The sequence below is a fragment of the Bombus pyrosoma genome, linkage group LG17 (assembly GCF_014825855.1).
Source record: "Bombus pyrosoma isolate SC7728 linkage group LG17, ASM1482585v1, whole genome shotgun sequence".
Lineage (NCBI taxonomy): Eukaryota > Metazoa > Arthropoda > Insecta > Hymenoptera > Apidae > Bombus > Bombus pyrosoma.
In genome coordinates this window covers 4,066,986-4,074,844 of record NC_057786.1, presented here as the reverse complement: position 1 = coordinate 4,074,844, position 7,859 = coordinate 4,066,986, and positions in this window count along the sequence as shown.

Genomic DNA, 7,859 nt, shown 5'->3' with positions numbered 1-7,859 from the left:
AAAATTCTTCAGCTTGCTCTTCGTTGCTTCTCGCCCATGTGTTATCTGCTTTTCTGATTGCTGGGGCTAGTTTAATTGGCTTCTTTATTTTTTTCGTGGCTTTCCATAGGGAGTAGTTGGAGTTCTCGTGTGCAGAGAGTGTCTCTATGAACTTTGTGAATTCGTTGTTGTTGTGCTCTTTTATTTTGTTTTTTATTTCTTTTGCAAGTTTGTTTAGGTGTTTTTTGTTTTCTCGTGATCTATGTTTTTGCCATTTTGCTTTTGCTTTTCTTTTTTCTCTAATTTTTTCAAGGATGTCTGGCGGAATTATTTTTGTTTGTCTTTTGGTTGCTTCAGGTATGGTGGATGCCCATGCTGCTTCTTGAATAGTTTCTGTAAGTGTTGTTACTGCTTGTTCAATGTATTCGGGTGTTTTTAATGGCATGTTGCAGTTGATCTTACTCTCGATTATTTCTTTAAATGATTGCCACTTGGTGGTTTTATTGCATAGTGTATCTGGATTGTTATAAAATATTGGTTTGTTTCTGTAAGTAATTATTATGGGTGTATGATCGGAGTTAAGCTCTAGACTGGGTGCTATTTTTAGCTTATTTACGTTTAGTCCCTTTGTAACTGCAAAATCGAATAGGTCAGGTATTTTGCTCAGGTCTGTCGGCCAGTATGTCGGTCTTCCTGTGGATAATATATTGAGGTTATTGTTTCTAATGTGTTTTTCCACGGTTCTTCCTGGAGGTGAAGTAATTCTTGATCCCCATAGTGTGTGCTTTGAGTTATAGTCCCCCGCTGCAATAAACTTGTCCCCTAAATGTTGGAAGTACTCTTCGCACATTTGTGTTGTAATTTTGTGTCGCGGCGGTACATATACTGTTGACAACTGAAAATGATTGGTGCTAGTTTGTACTGTAACGGTGGTTGCTTGGATATATTCCTTCCTGACTTGGCTGTGTAAATAGTGTTTTATGTCGTTTTTTATTATCACTGCGGTCCCTCCGTGTGCTTTTCCTGAGGGGTGTTTGGTATCATATATAGTGTAGTATAGTATTTTCATGTAGCTTTTTGTAGTGAAGTGTGTTTCTGAAACCAGTAGTATGTCGATATTGTTGTTGTACAGGAATGTTTTAGTTTCTAGGGCCCTTTGGTGTAGGCCGTTTGAGTTCCAGGCCGCTATTTTTAGCGTGTCCGTTTTTTATTTTTTGCTTAACATGTTTGTAAGCAATTGTAGCATAACTGTGATCTGTTGTGTTTGTTGTCTGAGAACTGCGTTTTACTCGCTAATCATTTTTGTTAGCATTTCGGTGTTTTTGATGGATTGCTTGAGCAGTTCCTTAATTTCTGTAGCGTCATTGTTGCTATTGCTCTGATTTTTGTCTATGGGTGCTGATTGGTTGGTTACTTGCGCGTAGCTTCGCCTACCAATGGTGTTGGTGTTGTTTTGGTTAGTGTTCGTTACATGCTGTACATTCGGTGTTGTTACAGTTTCTGTGGTATCCTGTTATGTTTGATTGATATTGTATGTCCTGTTTCTAAGCGGCGGAAACAGTTTACGTTGCAGCTGTTTTTTGACTATGCAGCCTTTGTAGCTAGCTGGATGGTTTCCGTTGCAATTGAAGCATTTTACTTCATTAATTTTTCCCATGTATGGGCAGTTCATTGTTAGGTGCCTTTCTGCGCATTTGACACAGGCCGAGTTTCTATTGCAGTAGCTTTTTTCGTGTCCAAATTGCTGACACCGTATGCATTGTGGTATGCCTTTTTTGTGTCTAGGTGGCTCCACTGTTATTATTGTGTTTAGAACTTTTTTAATTTCGAATATTTCTTTATTATTGTTTTTGGGTTCTATTTCGATTATGAATAGAGGTAATGGTTGCTTGGTATCATAACTGGTTATATTGCTTATTGATCTTACCTTGTGTCCCATTTTGGCTAATTCATCACATATGTTGTTTGTATTTGTTTTGGGGTGTAATCCTCTTATTACTGCTTTGTAGCTTTTTTCTGTTTTGAGCTGGTAAGTGTGATACCCAGCGTTTTTTTCCTTTAGTGCTTTTGTAACTTTTCTAAATGATTCTGGGTTGTTAGTTTGTACTTTTACTTGATCCTGTTTTAGTTGTTTTATGCTATAGTTTTCATTTCCTGCTGTGTTGTTTAGCAATTCGATGAGGGGGTCTATTATTTGAGCATCTATGTAAATTGGTGGTGGCTTGGCGATGCGGGTAATTGGTTTTTTGTCTGTATTTGTTTCTTTCTCCTCTGGCAGTGCGCTGAAGGAGTTTCGGAGGGTGATTTCTTGTAGCGATTGCTGTTTTTCTGTTTCTGGAGCCCTCTTAGAGTTTGTGTTTACTGCTATTTTACGTTTTTTATTGGAAGTTACCACCTTCCAGTTTTCATCATGGTGTGATGGTTTATTGTTGATGTTTTTCGTCTCGTCGCTGTTTTGTATAATATCCATTTCTATTTCGTTTGTATCTGAGCAGTCTTGATCATCGTTTATCGTTTGATTTAGATTTATTAAATCCGTCGTTTTGTTTATGAAGTAGGTTTCGCCTTTATTTGTTATTTTTATTGTTGGTATTTGCTGTTGCATTTTATATTCTCGACCGATTGGCGATGGGCGCTGTCGTTAGTCCTTCTCCACTTGTTGCACTTTCACTGAATCACTGTTTCACACGTCCGTTTAGCTCGGCTGCTCGGGCAGAACTGACCCGTGCAAAATGACCAGTTTTTCCACGCTTGAAACGGTGTCTCTCCTTCTCGATTTTCTCCGCGGCAAATACATTCGATCTTCTCCCTGTTCGGTCGTCCTTTCGATTTATAGCGGCGCAGGAGTCAAAGGACGACGCGAATCGGGGCGAAACGACGCGTTGTTTTGCCTCGGGGCATTGACACAGCCTTGACGCGTGAAACGTAATGACAAATAAACTCCGAGCAAAACAACGTCGCCGTTACATGCAACCGTCGAATAAAGACGAATTTGAATTTTCCGACTCTCCCCCGACCAGTGTAAATAAACCGACGCAACCGAAAAGAGGACAGTATCTACAGTATCTCCGAGTATCGCGAGTATCGCGAGTATCTACCGAGTTACGCGACGAGCATTAACGAGTATTTATCCGCGATTTTATTTTCCGATTTATACTTTGTACTAACGACTCATGTATACAGGCTGTACATTAATTTATTATTTTAAATATATACGACGGTTCCAACAACGAGCAATCTCGTCCTTTAATCCTCACGTACCAACCATACTCTACACATAAACCTCTACAGATTTTTCATTTCTGCCATTTGCATTTTATTTCTAACGTACGCCACACTTTGATCTTCTTTCAATTCATTTACCGCCTTTTCATATTCACTGAAAAATGTCGCTGAATCATTATAGTTGCTACGTTTCATTCTTTCAAATACATCTCATCGAACTTTCTAATTGTATCATACGTCGTTTCTCCTTCACTAACGAATTCCAATTGCTCATTCTAAATCATTTTCATCCCAATCAGCTTTATCTGTTTCCATCTTTTTCCGTTTTATAACTTCGTCACATTTCTTGAATTTCAAAAACATTTCTATAAGTTCTTTCCACGCGCTATAATCTTCTCCATCATATACTGGTATCTTGATATCGTTTTTAGCCATTTTGTTTGTTTGCTCGTTGTCGAATGTTCCTTCGTGCTCCCAAACGGCAATCATATATTCACAACACTCGCCATTACACGATAATCACAATCAGTCTTGCACGATGATTACAACCACGCTTTGCTACCATGTTAAATGTTGAGGTTATTAGATGTATAATGAGAGAGACGCGTGGATAAATTATAAGATAGAAAAATATACTTTAAATACGGAAGTGAAAAGTACAAAAAATTGAAATAATAATATGAGCTGGTCCAGATCCGCACGCTAGCAGTGTTACTCTATAACTGAAAAACCCCAAAGCCAACGTCGCCTGTTGACTGTTTATGGTCTGCCTTCGTCGCAGTCTTTTGTCTATGCGCTGTCGATGGCTTCAATGCTTTAGAAAACTAAAAAGACCAGATGTAGAGTTTTCTTAAAAGCGGTGACCTTCAACATTAAAGTATTTTACTATATAACGTTTTATTAAATACAAAATTTATTTAGAAAAGAATAACTATTTTATAGTAATTTATTATTTATTGTATAGTAATTTTTATTTTTCAATTTTTATAGTAATAACTATTATAATAACTTGAAATATTAACGAATGCCGCTTTATTCTCTTATACTTCTCAAACAGGAATGAATTTGTTTTATTACTCATTCATTTATTCATCATATACGCGATGCGCTCGTCTGATGGCGCTTTCCTTTTGTCTTCCTCTCTTTCATTCCTCGCTCATACAATGGAGATGTACATACATCTATTTGTTAATAATATTTATATATGTGTGTGTGTGTTTATTTACGTGTATATATAATTGTTAGCCCATTAAAGTATTTTGTTTCTGTTGTACCGTTCATTTTCCTTAATCGTCGTTATTGTTGATTAGTTGTCCTATCTTTCGTCTCGTGTTACGGTTCGCGCGGAGCGTGGAACGTGACAAAATGTTGTCGGAGCATTGGTCGCATTAGTAGTTAAAGAAGTTTAATCGATCGGCAAAAACAGATCGACATCTGCGCAAGTATGCTGTGTACAGTAACGAATTCATCGATCGGCGCTAGGCGACAAGGTGTGTGAGATGGTCGAAAGAAGAATAATCCGATGAGTCACCGATTAAAGAAACGAGCTTAATCATTACAAGTGACACTATAAAGGGAGTTTATACCAAATTTTCCCTGATAGTGATTAGATTTAGTACACCACACAGTTTGTAATTCTCGTATATTCGCGATATGGAAGATAGGAAGAGTCGCAAATGGCAGAGAGTATCGTTTTGTCTGGTTCGGTTGACACCATCCATCAGAAATAGTCAGTCGAATTTTTGCCGCTGATGGTTAACGAAACGTGAAATATCTGTTACTTACCAACTTTGCGACTCGATTAACGCGTTCGGTAAACTGCAACTGCAGCAAATATGATTTTCATGAATGAAAATTAAAACAAATAGATTCGCAGTTCTATTTTCTCCGCCGTCCCTTCTTCTTAATCAGAATTCCGTTAATTACTTATATTGAGATATATGTAATTTTATATGCTACACTGGATCAACCGCGCAATAGTAATGCACATATATGTGCGTGAGTATGTGTATACACAGCGTCTCGTAGAATAAGCGAATGTCACTGTTCCATGGTGAGAAAAAGTGAGATTAGAAGAGTGCTGAAACACGTGTAATAGCTATCTATGAATATCTTGTAAATCACGTATTAAATAAATACAAAACTATTTTATTATCATTTCTACGTGCAATGTAAGTGTCCCTACATATTTATTTCGGCAATTACGATCCACAATTCTTAATAACTTAACGATCAATAAGAGTGAACACTCTTGAACACGTTTAACACTAAACCTACTGACAGTTCGTGTATACCTATTCCTACCGTGTGCGGTCAAAATGGCCGGTGATTAAACAAGTAATAGTTTTTATGATTTAACTTAGATAATGGTTAATTTATAGCTAAATGTATATTATTATTTATTTATTATTATTTTTATTTAGTCCGTGCCTCTCGGCTTTGGACGAACTTTCAGCTTTCTTTACAGCTCTTTATTGCACTAATCGCCTTCTTATCTCTAATCTAACACTAGTGCTTATAATCTATTTACACTTATGTCTACGATTTATTGCAACTTAGCCTACACATTATTGCCACTTTGGTCTTTTAGCCTCCTTGCTGTGCTACCTTCCTGTCCTTCCACCCCTTCTTGAATTGCTTTTGCCCTTCTTTTCTCTATTATCGCTCTCAGGTCCATTAGTCCTTCCCCAGTCCCATTTAATATTTCTTCCATTTCCTTTGTTCCTCCTGTTATTTCACATTCTTTTAGCACATGTCTCAGGTCCTCTTCTTCCCCTCCACATAATCTGCACCTTCTTTCTTCCTCCTCTTTCCAATGTTCTTTCGCTTTGGTTTCATTTCCGCACCTGAATCTGGCTATGATTCTTCTGTCCTTCCACTTCATCCTCCCTTCCAGGTACTTTGGCCTCTCCAGCTAAATGTATATAAAATGATGAACTTCAAAAATTTACTTTTGTTTAATTTCAATTACAGTCTTGAATAGAATTACATTTTGATCTATATAGAGATATATCTTATTCAACTTCGCTACATTTTTGACAAATCATCTTATTATCAAATATACATTTGCCGCATAAATATTTTCCGCGCCTTAAACAAATTTTCGTAATTTTGTAACCTTTACAATTTTTTGAACGAATACAATGAATCTGAATTTGTTGATAGTTTTATTGCATGGTTTGTTTTCCCGCGATTCTTTATATAAAAGTAATGTGTGCACTAGGTTTATAACAATTTTGTGAATTCACTGTAAATTGGCCCCATACTGTAGATACCATTGCAAATTTATTGGTTCGTAAACGTTAGCTTCTTTCGCTCTTCTTATCAAATCCTATAAACCTCATAATTTCAGCAAAGTCATTCCTGTTCGTTGTTTTTGAAAAAAATGCAGGTCTCTAAATTTTATTCCACAAATATGACACATCTAAATTTGTTGCCTGATATGCACCGCGGGCATATGGCAGAGAAATAAATGCATCTAGTTTTGTTGCATGTAGCTCCATCTTAGTCCCCAATACTGTAAATGCTTCTTCTTCCGTACATTTTATTATATGATCCCATATACTGTGATCAATGATAATATAAAATGCCGTCTTTACTTGTCCTTTCATTATATGCCGTTTAGCATATTAAAATATTATGAAAATATTATGAACTGATGTCCTGCCAGGTTTGGGACTTGCATCTATTTCTTTCCAAACTGTTCCATCGGGCCCAGTTTCACTCTCTGCTGTCAACGATAATCTTTTTCCTTTTTGCCCTTACGTAAACGCTTATTTATAATATTCAGTTGTAAATAGCTTTTCACGTGTTTCCATGCAGTTTTCAGTTGCTGAAGTTTCATGTTCATCGCATACTGAACAGTTTTCTTCTATGTCCGTTATTTCTTTTTTTATAACTTTTGCTTGAAAAATCTTGATATTTCTAGGATAAATATTTATTAAAAAATAATACCATGTATGGAATACAAAATTATTGTTAAATTCGATACGCTTTACTTTTCCTTTTATAACAACTTTACACAAAACGCTCTGAGATGCTTTCTGTCTGAGTTTTAGAGATAACAAGTTTAGATGTCGACTAATTGACGAACAAACCGAGATGTATTCTAGTCGAAAGGACGATAGCAAGTAAAAATATGATCTGTGACAGCGATATTTATACGAAAATATTGACGAGCATTGACCGTTCTCCACCAACGGTTACACGGGGGTGGAGTTGGGAAAGCTTTTCCCATGTTTTGTAACAATGAGCAGTAACCCAAAGAAACTTCTCGACTTTTAAAATGTTTTTAACAGTGAACTGTAAAAAATGCTAAATTTTGTGGCGGTTCCTTAGGATTATTATGGGCCTGAGTTGATATATCTTGGCAGCTGGTAGCTATGTTGATCGAGGGATGGATTGTTTTATGACAAGATTACGACTGTAACAGCTGTTGTTATTTGTTATTACTGATTTTGTTTGTCATCTGACCTTGAGATAGCCTTTTCTTTGCACTGATTGCATTTATTTTAAGAATAATTAACATCGGACGGTCAAAATGTCCGCTCACGGTAGGCAAACGCAGAGTACACATTTTTCTCAGAAAATAAAAGAGCAAACTAAAGTTAAATACCGAAAAATATATTGTACGCATGTTTTGGGAAAAGTCAGAA